This window comes from Oncorhynchus mykiss, chromosome 24 (assembly GCF_057628025.1).
Source record: "Oncorhynchus mykiss isolate SJ-2025 chromosome 24, ASM5762802v1, whole genome shotgun sequence".
In the NCBI taxonomy this organism is placed as follows: Eukaryota; Metazoa; Chordata; class Actinopteri; order Salmoniformes; family Salmonidae; genus Oncorhynchus; species Oncorhynchus mykiss.
The window spans coordinates 37,544,097-37,560,513 of NC_143045.1; the positions used below are offsets into that span (position 1 = coordinate 37,544,097).

The window sequence follows — 16,417 nt, forward strand, 5'->3', positions numbered from 1 at the left end:
TAGATGAGTAGTAAAACCAGCAGGTTTAGATGAGTAGTAAACCAGCAGGTTTAGATGAGTAGTAAACCAGCAGGTTTAGATGAGTAGTAAACCAGCAGGTTTAGATGAGTAGTAAACCAGCAGGTTTAGATGAGTAATAAAACCAGCAGGTTTAGATGAGTAGTAAAACCAGCAGGTTTAGATGAGTAATAAAACCAGCAGGTTTAGATGAGTAGTAAACCAGCAGGTTTAGATGAGTAGTAAACCAGCAGGTTTTGATGAGTAGTAAAACCAGCAGGTTTTGATGAGTAGTAAACCAGGTTTTTCAGGAGGGAAGCAGAGAGACATAAACACAGACTTGTTTTGTCAACAGGACATTTATTTATTTTTGTTTTTGAATTTGAAACAATATTCACTTAAGAGATTGTATGTATATATATATATATATTGTATATAAAAAAAATGTCATTTTAATCCATAGAGACGTGAAGGAGAAGCTCGTCGGATGTTGATCTCTTCTAACCCTAACCCTAACCCACAAATGCCATGTGAATCCACTTATATCAGTCCCTTTGTAACTACGTAAACATTAAATAAATAAAATAAGCCTCATGTAGAAGTTTTTCTCCCCAATTTCATGGTATCCAATTGTTTAGTAGCTACTATCTTGTCTCATCGCTACAACTCCCGTACGGGCTCGGGAGAGACGAAGGTTGAAAGTAATGCGTCCTCCGATACACAACCCAACCAGCCGTAAATGCTTCTTAACACAGCGTGCATCCAACCCGGAAGCCAGCCGCACCAATGTGTCGAAGGAAACACCGTGCACCTGGCGACCTTGGTTAGCGCGCACTGCGCCCGGCCCGCCACAGGAGTCGCTGGTGTGCGATGAGACAAGGATATCCCTACCGGTCAAAACCTCCCTAACCCGGACAACGAATTGTACGTCGCCCCACGGACCTCCCAGTCGCGGCCGGTTACGACAGAGCCTGGGCGCTAACCCAGAGTCCCTGGTTGCACAGCTGGCGCTGCAGTACAGCGCCCTTAACCACTGCGCCACCCGGGAGGCGGGCTGGGTGCAGTGCGCGCTAACCAAGGTCGCCAGGTGCACGGTGTTTCCTCCGACACATTGGTGCGGCTGGCTTCCGGGTTGGATGCGCGCTGTGTATCGGAGGACGCATTACTTTCAACCTTCGTCTCTCCCGAGCCCGTACGGGAGTTGTGTTAGGACGCCCGTCAACAGGACATTTATATTACACTCTTGTCATTAGTCACACACAGAAAAAAGCTAGACCTAGAGAACATTCTAGAGAAAAAAAACGATTGATGAATTCAAATCTGTCCTGCTATGTCACATCTCTACTCTGACACCTGTCCTACTCTGTCCCCTGTCCTTCCTTCCACGCCCCCTGCCGTTGCTCCGGTTCTTCCTGCTGCCCTGACCCCGTGGCTGGGCCTGTATTCCCTATCCAGGAGCTCTTTAAGGAACATTGTTACACAGAGACTAAGTAGCTGTATGGTATGGGGCAGAGAGCGCTGTAGACAGCCTCAGGCTAACTGAATTGAGTCAACGCCCTGCCCTGTAGACAGCCTCAGGCTAACTGAATTGAGTCAACGCCCTGTAGACAGCCTCAGGCTAACTGAATTGAGTCAACGCCCTGTAGACAGCCTCAGGCTAACTGAATTGAGTCAATGCCCTGTAGACAGCCTCAGGCTAACTGAATTGAGTCAATGCCCTGTAGACAGCCTCAGGCTAACTGAATTGAGTCAATGCCCTGTAGACAGCCTCAGGCTAACTGAATTGAGTCAACGCCCTGCCCTGTAGACAGCCTCAGGCTAACTGAATTGAGTCAACGCCCTGTAGACAGCCTCAGGCTAACTGAATTGAGTCAACGCCCTGTAGACAGCCTCAGGCTAACTGAATTGAGTCAACGCCCTGTAGACAGCCTCAGGCTAACTGAATTGAGTCAACGCCCTGTAGACAGCCTCAGGCTAACTGAATTGAGTCAATGCCCTGTAGACAGCCTCAGGCTAACTGAATTGAGTCAACGCCCTGCCCTGTAGACAGCCTCAGGCTAACTGAATTGAGTCAATGCCCTGTAGACAGCCTCAGGCTAACTGAATTGAGTCAACACCCTGCCCTGTAGACAGCCTCAGGCTAACTGAATTGAGTCGACGGCCTGTAGACAGCCTCAGGCTAACTGAATTGAGTCGACGCCCTGAAGACAGCCTCAGGCTAACTGAATTGAGTCAACGCCCTGTAGACAGCCTCAGGCTAACTGAATTGAGTCAACGGCCTGTAGACAGCCTCAGGCTAACTGAACACCGTTTTACAAACACACTTCTAAAGATAATTAATCTTCTGATTCATCAACCAAACACCTCAAACACAGTCAGACTGAAAATGACTTCCTCCCTCAAACACAGTCAGACTGAAAATCACTTCCTCCCACAAACACAGTCAGAGTGAAAATCACTTCCTCCCACAAACACAGTCAGAGTGAAAATCACTTCCTCCCACAAACACAGTCAGAGTGAAAATCACTTCCTCCCACAAACACAGTCAGACTGAATATTACTTCCAACCAGAGTGATGCCTACCTGAGCGATAATCACAGCCTACCTGAGCGATAATCACAGACTACCTGAGTAATGTCTACCTGAGCGATAATCACAGCCTAGCTGAGTGATAATCACTTCCTACCTGAATAATGTCTACCTGAGCGATAATCACAGCCTAGCTGAGTGATAATCACTTCCTACCTGAGTAATGTCTACCTGAGGCATAATCACGGCCTAACTGAGTGATGCCTACCTGAGGGATAATCACGGCCTACCGGAGAGCGTAATGTGTGTGTAGATGAGTGTAAAGATGAGTACATGTTACACACCTGTCACCGAACACACGCACACACACACACACACACACACACACGCGCACACACGCACACAGGAGGAGGAGGGAGAGAGAGAAGAAGCAGGAGGAGGAGGGAGAGAGAGAGAAGGAGGAGGGAGAGAGAAGGAGCAGGAGGAGGAGGGAGAGAGAAGGAGCAGGAGGGAGAGAGAAGGAGCAGGAGGAGGAGGGAGAGAAGGAGCAGGAGGAGGGAGAGAGAAGGGGCAGGAGGAGGAGGAGGGGGAGAATAAGCAGGAGGAGGAGGGAGAGAGAAGGAGCAGGAGGAGGAGGGAGAGAGAAGGAGCAGGAGGAGGAGGGAGAGAGAAGGAGCAGGAGGAGGAGGGAGAGAAAAGGAGCAGGAGGAGGAGGGAGAGAACAGTTGGAGAAGGTTTATGTGATCCCCATTGAGGGAGCTCATTGCATTATTCATGCTGCCCAGGGGCCAGCTATACCCACTGACTGTTATCACTGCCTCTCTCTCCTCACTACATCTACACAGGAACCATGATAATACTTTTTCTCTCCCCCACTTCTCTCTCTGGCTCTCTCCTAGTCTCCTGCAGTGTGCACAGACAGACTCCCAGGAGGCTCACAGCGTGGGAATGGGTAGAAGACGAGAGAAGTGAAGGAGGGGACAGACAGCTACAGAGAGAGAGAGAGAGAGAGAGAGAGAGAGAGAGAGAGAGAGAGAGAGAGAGAGAGAGAGAGAGAGAGAGAGAGAGAGAGAGAGAGAGAGAGAGAGAGAGAGAGAGAGAGAGAGAGAGAGAGAGAGAGAGAGAGAGAGAGAGAGAGAGAGAGAGGGAGGGAGAAAGAGGCTCTGCTTCATTGAAGGTGAGCAGCACAGGAGAGAGAGACAGAGGGGGGAGGGAGGGAAGGGGAGGGAGGGAGGGGGAGAGAGAGAGAGAAGGGGAGGGAGGGAGGGAGAGAGAGAGAGAGAGAGAGAGAGAGAGAAAAGATCATTAAAATTTTGGCTACATCTAAATTCAAGTCCAAATTCGAGTCTGCAATTTAAAGCACTTCAAGCCCAAGAGCTGAGCCCAGAAACGAGCCCTCTCAGTCAGCTGGTGTTGGACCTCACCAATCAAGCTGACACCAGCACTGCTTCAAAAGAAAGAATTCCAATAAACAAAATCATGAACCAATCAAAGGAATCATACTTACAATACTGGAAAAACGAAACAAAATCCCAAAGCCGACTAAATTGCTATCTGACCCTAAACAGAGAATATGAATTGGCTGATTATCTCTACTCTGTGGATGCAAAGCAGAGACAGATCCTTACCAAGTACAGGCTGAGTGACCACCGATTGGCAATAGAAACCGGCAGACATAAAAAGACATGGCTACCCAAAGAGGAGCGTGTATGTGGTCACTGCATGACAGGGGAGGTAGAGACAGAGATGCACTTTCTCCTTTACTGTGATAAATATTCCTCACAAAGAGATTCATTATTCACAGAAATAACTACATATTCCACATTTTTTCACAAATTTGAACCCAGAGGAAAAACTAAGAATACTCATGGGCGAAGGAGCAATGGCTCCTCTTGCAGCCAAATATGTATTTTCCTGCCATAGCCTGAGGGACACTGAATAATAACATCTGCATAGTAAACAGTAACTTACTTATTATTACTATTATTGTTATTACTATAATTATTAATGTTTACTGTAGACTGTTACCATTTTATTGTATTTATTTTTGTATTATTATTTACTACCATTTTATATTATTATTTGCTATCATTTACAATTTTGTTACAATGTATATTGTATACATTGTTGCTTTGGCAATATTGACACAATGTTTTTCATGCCAATAAAGCAGCTTGAATTTGAATTTGAATTGAAAGGAAGGAAGGAAGGAAGGAAGAAGGAAGGAAGGAAGGAAAGGAAGGAAGGAAGGAAGGAAGGAAGGAAGGAAGGAAGGAAGGAAGAGAGAGAGAGAGAGGGAGGGAGGGAGGGAGGGAGGGAGGGAGGGAGGGAGGGAGGAGGGATCAGAGGTTAGAGGGATACCCCATACATAGTGACATTACTCACCCACACTCTGCTGTGATCTAACATGTCTCCAGAATACATGACATCACTTAACATGTGACCTTATGCCCCATGTCCATCACATTTACATTAAGACAGGCCTACAGCAGAACTAGTCAAACAGACATAACTAGTCAAACAGACAGAACTAGTCAAACACACAGCACTAGTCAAACAGACAGAACTAGTCAAACAGACAGAACTAGTCAAACATGTAGAGAACAAAATGCCACTACTTTGTAACACAAAACAACATGGCTTAGGGCTTACTCTTCCAGGCTGGTCTTATTATGTAGAGAGAAACGTTTCTGTTTCAGAAGCTTGAAATACCCTGACTTTTTATGTCCCAAACCTCTTTAGGTAAGTGTATGAGATGAGGTGGTGAATAGGGAAGAAAGGATGAAGAAAGAGAGATCCTGCCTGCTTGTGGGGTGAAATAAGGGGTGAGAAGTGAAGGAGGAGGGAGAATAACTCACTGTGGCTGCAGTGTCAGGCCGTGAGTGTTGGAGCGTGAGGAGCGGCCAAGCAAAACGCTGCACAGAGTTTGAATATTGATGAGGTGAAGTACAATCCTCAAACAGCCAAATGTTCTCCTGCATTCTGATTCTCATGCACACATACCCAAAGACCCCCCCCCCTCCCACACACACACACACACACACATACCCAAAGACCCCCACACACACACACACACACACACACATCCCCAAAGACCCACACACACACACACACACACACACACACACGCATACCCAAAGACTCACACACACACACACACACACACACACACACACACACACATACCCAAAGACTCTCACACACACACACACACACACACCACACACACACACACACACACATACCCAAAGACCCACACACACACACACATACCCAAAGACTCTCACACACACACACGCACACACATCCCCAAAGACCCACACACACACACACACATACACACACACACACACACATACCCAAAGACTCTCACACACACACACACACACACACACCACACACACACACACACACACACACATACCCAAAGACCCACACACACACACACACACACACACACATACCCAAAGACCCCCCACAGACACACACACACACACACTCATACACAGACATACGCACACAAGTGAGCTCACACACAAACACACTCCCTACTTCAGGCCTGAGATGAAGACTATTGAGATCCATTTCCCTCTCTGGGAGAGATAATAAACATAACTGAATTTGGGAATTAGGATAATCCAGGGAGAGAGAGAGGGGGTGGAGGGAAGGAGGGAGGGAGAGAGAGAGGGCGGGTGGAGGGAAGGAGGGGGAGAGAGGGTAGATTGAAGGAGGGAGAGAGAGAGGGGGGGTGGAGGGAAGGAGGGAGGGAGAGAGGGGGGGTGGAGGGAAGGAGGGAGGGAGAGAGGGGGGGGTGGAGAGAAGGAGGGAGAGAGAGGGGGGGGGGTGGAGAGAAGGAGGGAGAGAGAGGGGGGTGGAGGGAAGGAGGGAGGGAGAGAGAGAGGGGGGGTGGAGAGAAGGAGGAGAGAGAGAGGGGGGGTGGAGGGAAGGAGGGAGGGAGAGAGGGCGGGTGGAGGGAAGGAGGGAGGGAGAGAGGGCAGGTGGAGGGAAGGAGGGAGGGAGAGAGAGAGCGAGGGAGGTGGAGGGAAGGAGGGAGGGAGAGAGGGCGGGTGGAGGGAAGGAGGGAGGGAGAGAGAGGGGGGGTGGAGGGAAGGAGGGAGGGAGAGAGGGCGGGTGGAGGGAAGGAGGGAGGGAGAGAGAGAGAGGGGTGGAGGGAAGAAGGGAGGGAGAGAGGGCGGGTGGAGGGAAGGAGGGAGGGAGAGAGAGAGGGGGCAGAGGGAAGGAGGGAGGGAGAGAGGGCGGGTGGAGGGAAGGAGGGAGGGAGAGAGAGGGGGGGTGGAGGGAAGGAGGGAGGGAGAGAGGGCGGTGGAGGGAAGGAGGGAGGGAGAGAGAGGGGGCAGAGGGAAGGAGGGAGGGAGAGAGGGCGGGTGGAGGGAAGGAGGGAGGGAGAGAGGGCGGGTGGAGGGAAGGAGGGAGGGAGAGAGGGCGGGTGGAGGGAAGGAGGGAGGGAGAAAGGGGGGTGGAGGGAATGAGGGAGGGAGAGAGAGCGAGGGGGATGGAGGGAAAGAGAAAGGGAGAGAGATGGGGGTGGAGAGAAGGAGGGAGGGTTGGAGAGAAAAACAGAGCGAAAGGGGGAAGAAGGAGAGAGACAAAGAGTACATTTGGAAAAGGGGCATATGTAAATGGAATGGGGAGAGTGGGTGAGAGAGCGACAGAGAGAGAGAGAAAGTGGGAAGGAGAGACATACGTGTTTGAAAGTATCTTGTTAGTTCTATCTTTCTTTTCACAACTTTTCTCATCTAACAGAAACAGTATGTTTTTCTTCCATTCCATTTCTCTTTATCTGCCCAAAGTGTTCTCTTATTATTTTCCCCGAAATGTTCCCTCTTCTCTCCCTCTCTCTTCTTTTCCTTCGCCTTGTACTCATCAACTGCACTGAATCTTTCACAGTGTAGCCATTGTGCAAAGATTAGTGTAGTCTGTGCTGTACCTCTCAACGGGAACATTGCCACAGAATCTCAGAACTAAACTGTAGTTTAGCTGAAGACATTTCTATCGAGGGGATATCCATTTCTGTTTCATGGAACAGTCTTTACAATAGATGAACTCTTCGGTCCTCTACACAGGAGAGGCCTCTGTATAAGGACGTGTGTATTCATAACAGTAAACTATTCTATAGGTCTAAGTAATGGTTTAGAGCAGAATCCCCCAGATAAGCACCTGCACCTCAAAGTTACCGGTAAATTCTGAACGGATGTCAATGGAAGATTAGTGCAATAAACATTAACATTCAAATTAACCTCCTAGTTGTTCTGATGGGTCAGTAAACATTAACATTAACCTCCTGGTTGTTCTGATGGGTCAGTAAACATTAACATTAATCTCCTAGTTGTTCTGATGGGTCAGTAAACATTAACATTAACCTCCTAGTTGTTCTGATGGGTCAGTAAACATTAACATTAACCTCCTAGTTGTTCTGATGGGTCAGTAAACATTAACATTAACCTCCTGGTTGTTCTGATGGCTCAGTGAACATTAACATTCAGCTCCTAGTTGTTCTGATGGGTCAGTAAACATTAACATTCAAATTAACCTCCTAGTTGTTCTGATGGGTCAGTAAACATTAACATTAACCTCCTGGTTGTTCTGATGGCTCAGTAAACATTAACATTCAGCTCCTAGTTGTTCTGATGGGTCAGTAAACATTAACATTAACGTTCAGCTCCTAGTTGTTCTGATGGCTCAGTAAACATTAACATTAACCTCCTAGTTGTTCTGATGGGTCAGTAAACATTAACATTCAGCTCCTAGTTGTTCTGATGGGTCAGTAAACATTAACATAAAGCTCCTAGTTGTTCTGATCTGTCAGTGAACATTAACATTAAGATTAACCTCCTAGTTGTTCTGATGGGTCAGTAAACATTAACATTCACCTCCTAGTTGTTCTGATGGGCCAGTAAACATTAACATTAATCTCCTAGTTGTTCTGATGGGTCAGTAAACATTAACATTAACCTCCTAGTTGTTCTGGTGGGTCAATGGAAGATTAGTGCAATAAACATTAACATTCAAATTAACCTCCTAGTTGTTCTGATGGGTCAGTAAACATTAACATTAACCTCCTGGTTGTTCTGATGGGTCAGTAAACATTAACATTAATCTCCTAGTTGTTCTGATGGGTCAGTAAACATTAACATTAACCTCCTAGTTGTTCTGGTGGGTCAGTAAACATTAACATTAACCTCCTAGTTGTTCTGATGGGTCAGTAAACATTAACATTAATCTCCTAGTTGTTCTGATGGGTCAGTAAACATTAACATTAAGCTCCTAGTTGTTCTGATGGGTCAGTAAACATTAACATTAACCTCCTAGTTGTTCTGATGGGTCAGTAAACATTAACATTAACCTCCTAGTTGTTCTGATGGCTCAGTAAACATTCAAATTAACCTCCTAGTTGTTCTGATGGGTCAGTAAACATTAACATTCAGCTCCTAGTTGTTCTGGTGGGTCAGTAAACATTAACATTCACCTCCTAGTTGTTCTGATGGGTCAGTAAACATTCAAATTAACCTCCTAGTTGTTCTGATGGGTCAGTAAACATTCAAATTAACCTCCTAGTTGTTCTGATGGGTCAGTAAACATTAACATTAACGTTCAGCTCCTAGTTGTTCTGATGGGTCAGTAAACATTCAAATTAACCTCCTAGTTGTTCTGATGGGTCAGTAAACATTAACATTAACCTGTCTACGATACTGGTTCCCAATTGGGAATCAACCCTCCCACGTTCAGCTGAAACGGTGGCGCATGGAACGCAAAAATATTCTTAAAAATATTTAACCTCCACACATTAACAAGTCCAATAGCTCAAATGAAAGATAAACATCTTGTTCATCTAGCCAGCAAGTCAGATTTCTAAAATGTTTTACGGCGAAAACATAGCACATGTTAACCACCACCAGACACAGCTCATTTCAATAGCCAAAACATGCAATCAACAAACGCAGGATTAAAAAATAAATCGCTCACTAACCTTTTGAAAATCTTCATCAGATGACAGTAATATGACATATTACACAGTACATATTTTTTTTTTCTCAATAATATGCCATTTATATCCATAAATGTCCATTTACAGTGAGTTCACCTTCAGAAATTACTCAAAAATGCCCGCAGGAAATCTATGTAGCGCGGCAAGATAACGTAAATAGACATCATAAACTTTGACTAAATATACATGTTCTACATATAGTTAGAAAGATACACTGCTTCTTTATGCAACCGCTGTGTTAGATTTATTTTTAACGTTACAGAAATCGCACACTATTCCATATGCTGAGACAGCGCTCAGTTCCAAGCTACATTTCCACGTAATGTTGGAGTCAACAGAAACACAGATTTAAGCATAAATATTCCCTTACCTTCGATGGTCTTCGTTCAGAATGTTCTGGAAGGCTTCATACTTACCCAATACATCGTTTGGTTTCAAGTCTTGCGTCTTTGTATTAGCTACTGCTAATAACATCAGCTGAAATGCACCCAAAACGTCCTCTGGTCCGGATAAGTTGCGCATCAAAACTTCAAAATTACACATTATATGTCGACTAAACAGGTCAAACTAAGTGCAGAAGCAAGCTTTATGATGTTTTAGACATGCAAAACAAACTTCAATTCAATCGGCCATCGTCTGCCCTTCTCTTGAGTGCTGGAAACAAAGGAATGGCTGGGACCAATTCGCGCCCATACGCACAGCCTATTCTCTCGTGGCACGCACTCATTTCACTCCCATAGGGTCAATTCTCGCGGGATTTGAACGGTTTGAAGCTCTAATGAAAGAGGACATCTAGCGGAAGAGAAAGAAAGTGTCCCCAGAATCATAGCTCGTTGGGAAGGGTGGGGGCCATGACGTCAAAGTTGCTCCAACTTTCATGGCCACAAAAACTAGTTTGGAAGAATGCCTGCCCTGTGAGTTCTGCTATACTTACAGACATAATTCCAACGGTTTTAGAATCTTTAGAGTGTTTTCTATCCAATAATAATTTTTATTTGCATATATTAACAATTTTTGACAGATTTTTTTTCCAGTTTACTAGGGGTACCCAATCTCTCCAAAGGGGGCGTATGTCTGCCATATCCTTAACAGGTTTTAACCTCCTAGTTGTTCTGATGGATCAGTAAACATTAACATTCAGCTCCTAGTTGTTCTGATGGGTCAGTAAACATTAACATAAAGCTCCTAGTTGTTCTGATCTGTCAGTGAACATTAACATTAAGATTAACCTCCTAATTGTTCTGATGGGTCAGTAAACATTAACATTCACCTCCTAGTTGTTCTGATGGCTCAGTAAACAATAACATTCAGCTCCTAGTTGTTCTGATGGGTCAGTAAACATTAACATTAACCTCCTAGTTGTTCTGATGGGTCAGTAAACATTAACATTCACCTCCTAGTTGTTCTGATGGCTCAGTAAACATTAACATTCAGCTCCGAGTTGTTCTGATTGGTCAGTAAACAATAACATTAACCTCCTAGTTGTTCTGATGGGTCAGTAAACATTAACATTCAGCTCCTAGTTGTTCTGATGGGTCAGTAAACATTAACATTCAGCTCCTAGTTGTTCTGATGGGTCAGTAAACATTAACATTCAGCTCCTAGTTGTTCTGATGGGTCAGTAAACATTAACATTCAGCTCCTAGTTGTTCTGATGGGTCAGTAAACATTAACATTCACCTCCTAGTTGTTCTGATGGCTCAGTAAACATTAACATTCAGCTCCTAGTTGTTCTGATGGGTCAGTAAACATTAACATTCAGCTCCTAGTTGTTCTGATGGGTCAGTAAACATTAACATTAACCTCCTAGTTGTTCTGATGGCTCAGTAAACATTAACCTCCTAGTTCTTCTGATGGGTCAGTAAACATTAACATTCAGCTCCTAGTTGTTCTGATGGGTCAGTAAACATTAACATTCAGCTCCTAGTTGTTCTGATGGGTCAGTAAACATTAACATTAACCTCCTAGTTGTTCGGATGGGTCAGTAAACATTAACATTAACCTCCTAGTTGTTCGGATGGCTCAGTAAACATTAACATTAACCTCCTAGTTGTTCTGATGGGTCAGTAAACATTAACATTAACCTCCTAGTTGTTCTGATGGGTCAGTAAACATTAACATTCAGCTCCTAGTTGTTCTGATGGGTCAGTAAACATTAACATTCAAATTAACCTCCTAGTTGTTCTGATGGGTCAGTAAACATTAACATTAACCTCCTGGTTTTTCTGATGGGTCAGTAAACATTAACATTCAGATCCTAGTTGTTCTGATGGCTCAGTAAACATTAACATTCAGCTCCTAGTTGTTCTGGTGGGTCAGTAAACATTAACATTAAGATTAACCTCCTAGTTGTTCTGGTGGGTCAGTAAACATTAACATTCAGCTCCTAGTTGTTCTGATGGCTCAGTAAACATTAACATTCAGCTCTTAGTTGTTCTGATGGGTCAGTAAACATTAACATTAACCTCCTAGTTGTTCTGATGGGTCAGTAAACATTAACATTCAGCTCCTAGTTGTTCTGATGGGTCAGTAAACATTAACATTCAGCTCCTAGTTGTTCTGATGGGTCAGTAAACATTAACATTCAGCTCCTAGTTGTTCTGATGGGTCAGTAAACATTAACATTCAGCTCCTAGTTGTTCTGATGGGTCAGTAAACATTAACATTCAGCTCCTAGTTGTTCTGGTGGGTCAGTAAACATTAACATTAACATTCAGCTCCTAGTTGTTCTGATGGGTCAGTAAACATTAACATTAATCTCCTAGTTGTTCTGATGGGTCAGTAAACATTAACATTCAGCTCCTAGTTGTTCTGGTGGGTCAGTAAACTTTAACATTCAGCTCCTAGTTGTTCTGATGGGTCAGTAAACATTAACATTAACCTCCTAGTTGTTCTGATGGGTCAGTAAACATTAACATTAACCTCCTAGTTGTTCTGATGGGTCAGTAAACATTAACATTAAGATTAACCTCCTAGTTGTTCTGATGGGTCAGTAAACATTAACATTCAGCTCCTAGTTGTTCTGATGGGTCAGTAAACATTAAGTTCTGATGGGTTATTCTCTGTAGATACACATTAGTGCTAAATCAAAGCCATGTTGCGCAGTCAGAGTTGAGTCTGAGTTCAGGCTGTGTGCCTGTGGGCCGGACACACACACTTGCGCGCACACACACACACACACACACACTTGCGCACACACACACAGCTTCCCAGCAGAGAGACAGTGGGAGAATGGTGCCTCTCATAACACCACTCATTTTAATCAGCAGCTCATCAAACCCAGATATTTTATACTTCAATGGATTTGTTCTGTATTTCTCTCCTTCCGTTGCTCGTTCTTTCATTTTATCACACTCCGAGGCATGGAGGTCCACCCACACAGAGACACATACTGTACACACACATACTGAACACACGCACACACCTGTGACAAAGGTCTGAGGGAGCAGGAATGCGGCACTGAGGACGTCATCGCAGTGCTGAACAAAGAACTGAGAGAACGAGTGAATACTGTTAACATCCTGAAGAAAGAGAGAGACTGGGAAAGAGAGAGAGGGAGCGAGAGAGTTAAAGAGAGAGACTTGGAAAGAGAGAGAGAGAGATAGAGAGAGAGACGGGGAAAGGGAGAGAGAGAGAGAGAGAGAAAGAGAGAGAGAGAGAGACTGGGAAAGAGAGAGAGGGAGAGAGGGAGATAGAGAGAGACTGGGAAAGAGAGAGAGAGAGAGAGAGAGAGAGAGAGAGAGAGAGAGAGAGAGAGTGGGAAAGAGAGAGGGAGAGAGAGCGAGAGAGAGAGAGATAGAGAGAGAGACTGGGAAAGAGAGAGGGAGAGAGAGAGAGGGAGAGAGAGAGAGAGAGAGGGAGAGAGAGAGACTGGGAAAAAGAGAGGGAGAGAGAGAGAGAGAGAGAGAGAGAGAGACTGGGAAAGAGAGAGAAAGAGACTGGGAAAGAGAGAGAGATAGAGAGAGAGTTAAAAGAGAGAGACTGGGAAAGAGAGAGCGACTGGGAAAGAGAGAGATAGACTGGGAAAGAGAGAGAGATAGAGAGAGAGAGAGAGAGAGTTAAAAGAGAGAGAGACTGGGAAAGAGAGAGAGACTGGGAAAGAGAGAGAGAGACTGGGAAAGAGAGAGAGAGAGAGAGAGTTAACCTTTCTGATCTCCCCATCCCGGATCCGGGATCGTGAATACAGACTCAAGCTCATTACCATAACGCAACGTTAACTATTCATGAAAATCGCAAATGAAATGAAATAAATATGCTAGCTCTCAAGCTTAGCCTTTTGTTAACAACACTGTCATCTCAGATTTTCAAAATATGCTTCTCAACCATTGCAAAACAAGCATTTGTGTAACAGTATTGATGGCTAACGTAGCATTTAGCATTAGCATTCAGCTGGCAACATTTACACAAAAAAACAGAAAAGCATTCAAAAAAATAATTTACCTTTGAAGAACTTCAGATGTTTTCAATGAGGAGACTCTCAGATAGCAAATGTTCAGTTTTTCCTGAAAGATTATTTGTTTAGGACAAATCGCTCCGTTTTCTGCGTCACGTTTAGCTATGAAAAAACCCCTGTATCCAGGATTGTGTAAATCTATCAGCAAGCTCATTAGCATAACACAACGTTAACTATTTATGAAAATCGCAAATGAAATGAAATAAATATGCCATCTCTCAAGCTTAGCCTTTTGTAAACAACACTGTCATCTCAGATTTTCAAAATATGCTTCTCAACCATAGGAAAACAATCATTTGTGTAAAAGTAGCTAGCTAGAGTTAGCATTTCGCGTTAGCATTTAGCGTTAGCATTAGCGTTAGCATCCAGCACGCAACATTAACAAAAACATAAAAGCCTTCAAATAAAATCATTTACCTTTGAAGAACTTCTGATGTTTTCAATGAGGATACTCTCAGTTAGATAGCAGATGCTCAGTTTTTCCAAAAAGATTCCTTGTGTATTAGAAATAGCTCCGTTTTATACATCACATTTGGCTACCAAAAAAAATCCATAAATTCAGTCCTCAAAACGCAAACTTTTTTCCAAATTAACTCCATAATATCGACTGAAAACATGGCAAACGTTGTTTAGAATCAATCATCAAGGTGTTTTTCACATATCTCTTCATTGATACATCGTTCTTGGACACATGCTTTCTCCCCTGAATCAAATGGTAAAGTAGAAGCAGCTGGCAATTGCGCACCGAATTCGACGCAGGACACCAGGCGGACACTTGGAAAATGTAGTCTCTTATGGTCAATCTTCCAATGATATGCCTACAAATACGTCACAATGCTGCTAAGACCTTGGGCGAACGACAGAAAGTGTAGGCTCATTCGTTGCGCAATCACATCCATATAAGGAGAGAATGGAAAACAGAGCTTCAGAAATTCTGCTAATTCCTGGGTGATGCATCATCTTGGTTTCGCCTGTAGAATGAGTTCTGGGGCACTTACAGACAAAATCTTTGCAGATTCTGAAACTTCAGAGTGTTTTCTTTCCAAAACTGTCAAGAATATGCATAGTCGAGCATCTTTTCGTGACAAAATATCGCGCTTAAAACGGGAACGTTTTTTATCCAAAAATGAAATAGCGCCCCTAGAGCTCTAACAGGTTAAAAGAGAGAGACTGGGAAAGAGAGAGAAAGAGACTGGGAAAGAGAGAGACTGGGAAAGAGAGATAGACTGGGAAAGAGAGAGATAGACTGGGAAAGAGAGAGAGATAGAGATAGAGAGAGTTAATGAGAGACAGAGAGAGTGAGAGAAAAGTGAAAAGTGCAATGTAATGTGGATAATATTTCCCATCTTGTTTGTTTTGTCTTTCATACCATGTCATGTGTCTTCTCAGTCATCTTGACACTCGTCTCCTGCCATTGCTTTAATGTATTGTTGTTCTCATTAATATTGTTGTTGTAGTTGTTGTTAATGGTAATCCCATGTCCACTACTACTATTATTCTTGCTGTTGGTCCCACCATTTATTTATATATAAATATATATATATATATATATATATATATATATATATATATATATATATATACATATTTATTTATTTATTTTTCTATATGTACATTTTGACAATGTAAGTAATAATGAACATGTCAATGAAGTCAATTTAATTGAATTGAGAAAAATTGAGAGAGAGAGAGGGAGAGAGAGAGAGAGAGAGAGAGAGAGAGAGAGAGAGAGAGAGAGAGAGAGAGAGAGAGAGAGAGAGAGAGAGAGAGAGAGAGAGAGAGAGAGAGAGAGAGAGAGAGAGAGAGAGAGGGAGAGGACACCAAACACCAAGTGGAGACTGCCTGCAGAATTTAGCAAAAATATTCTCCGTGTACAACGTAAAACACCAAATAATGCATGTGGAGCAGAATTAGGCCGATACCCGCTAATTATCAAAATCCAGAAAAGAGACGTTAAATTCTACAACCACCTAAAAGGAAGCGATTCCCAAACCTTCCATTACAAAGCCATCACCTACAGAGAGGTGAACCTGGAGAAGAGTCCCCTAAGCAAGCTTGTCCTGGGGCTCTGTTCACAAACACAAACACACCCCACAGAGCCCCAGGACAGCAGCACAATTAGACCCAACCAAATCATGAAAAAACTAAAAGAGAATTCCTTGACACATTGGAAAGAATTAACAAAAAAACAGAGCAAACTATAATGCTATTTGGCCCTAAACAGAGAGTACACCGTGGCAGAATACCTGACCACTGTGACTGAACCAAACTTAAGGAAAGCTTTGACTATATACAGACTCAGTGAGCATAGCCTTGCGATTGAGAAAGGCTGCCGTAGACAGACCTGGCTCTCAAGAGAAGACAGGCTATGTGCTCACTGCCCACAAAATGAGGTGGAAACTGAGCTGCACTTCCTAACCTCCTGCCCAATG

At 44.0% G+C, this 16,417-nt stretch overlaps 1 long non-coding RNA gene across 1 annotated transcript in view; it reads right to left on the reverse strand.

The window, feature by feature from the left end:
• LOC149972428 (uncharacterized) overlaps nt 1–14,433 on the reverse strand; it is a 503,925-nt gene extending 489,492 nt beyond the window's left edge. The window contains exon 1 of the long non-coding RNA XR_016491432.1: nt 14,403–14,433. This is a non-coding gene — a long non-coding RNA (uncharacterized LOC149972428). The remainder of the gene's footprint in view (nt 1–14,402) is intronic.
• Between the last annotated feature and the right edge of the window lie 1,984 nt (nt 14,434–16,417).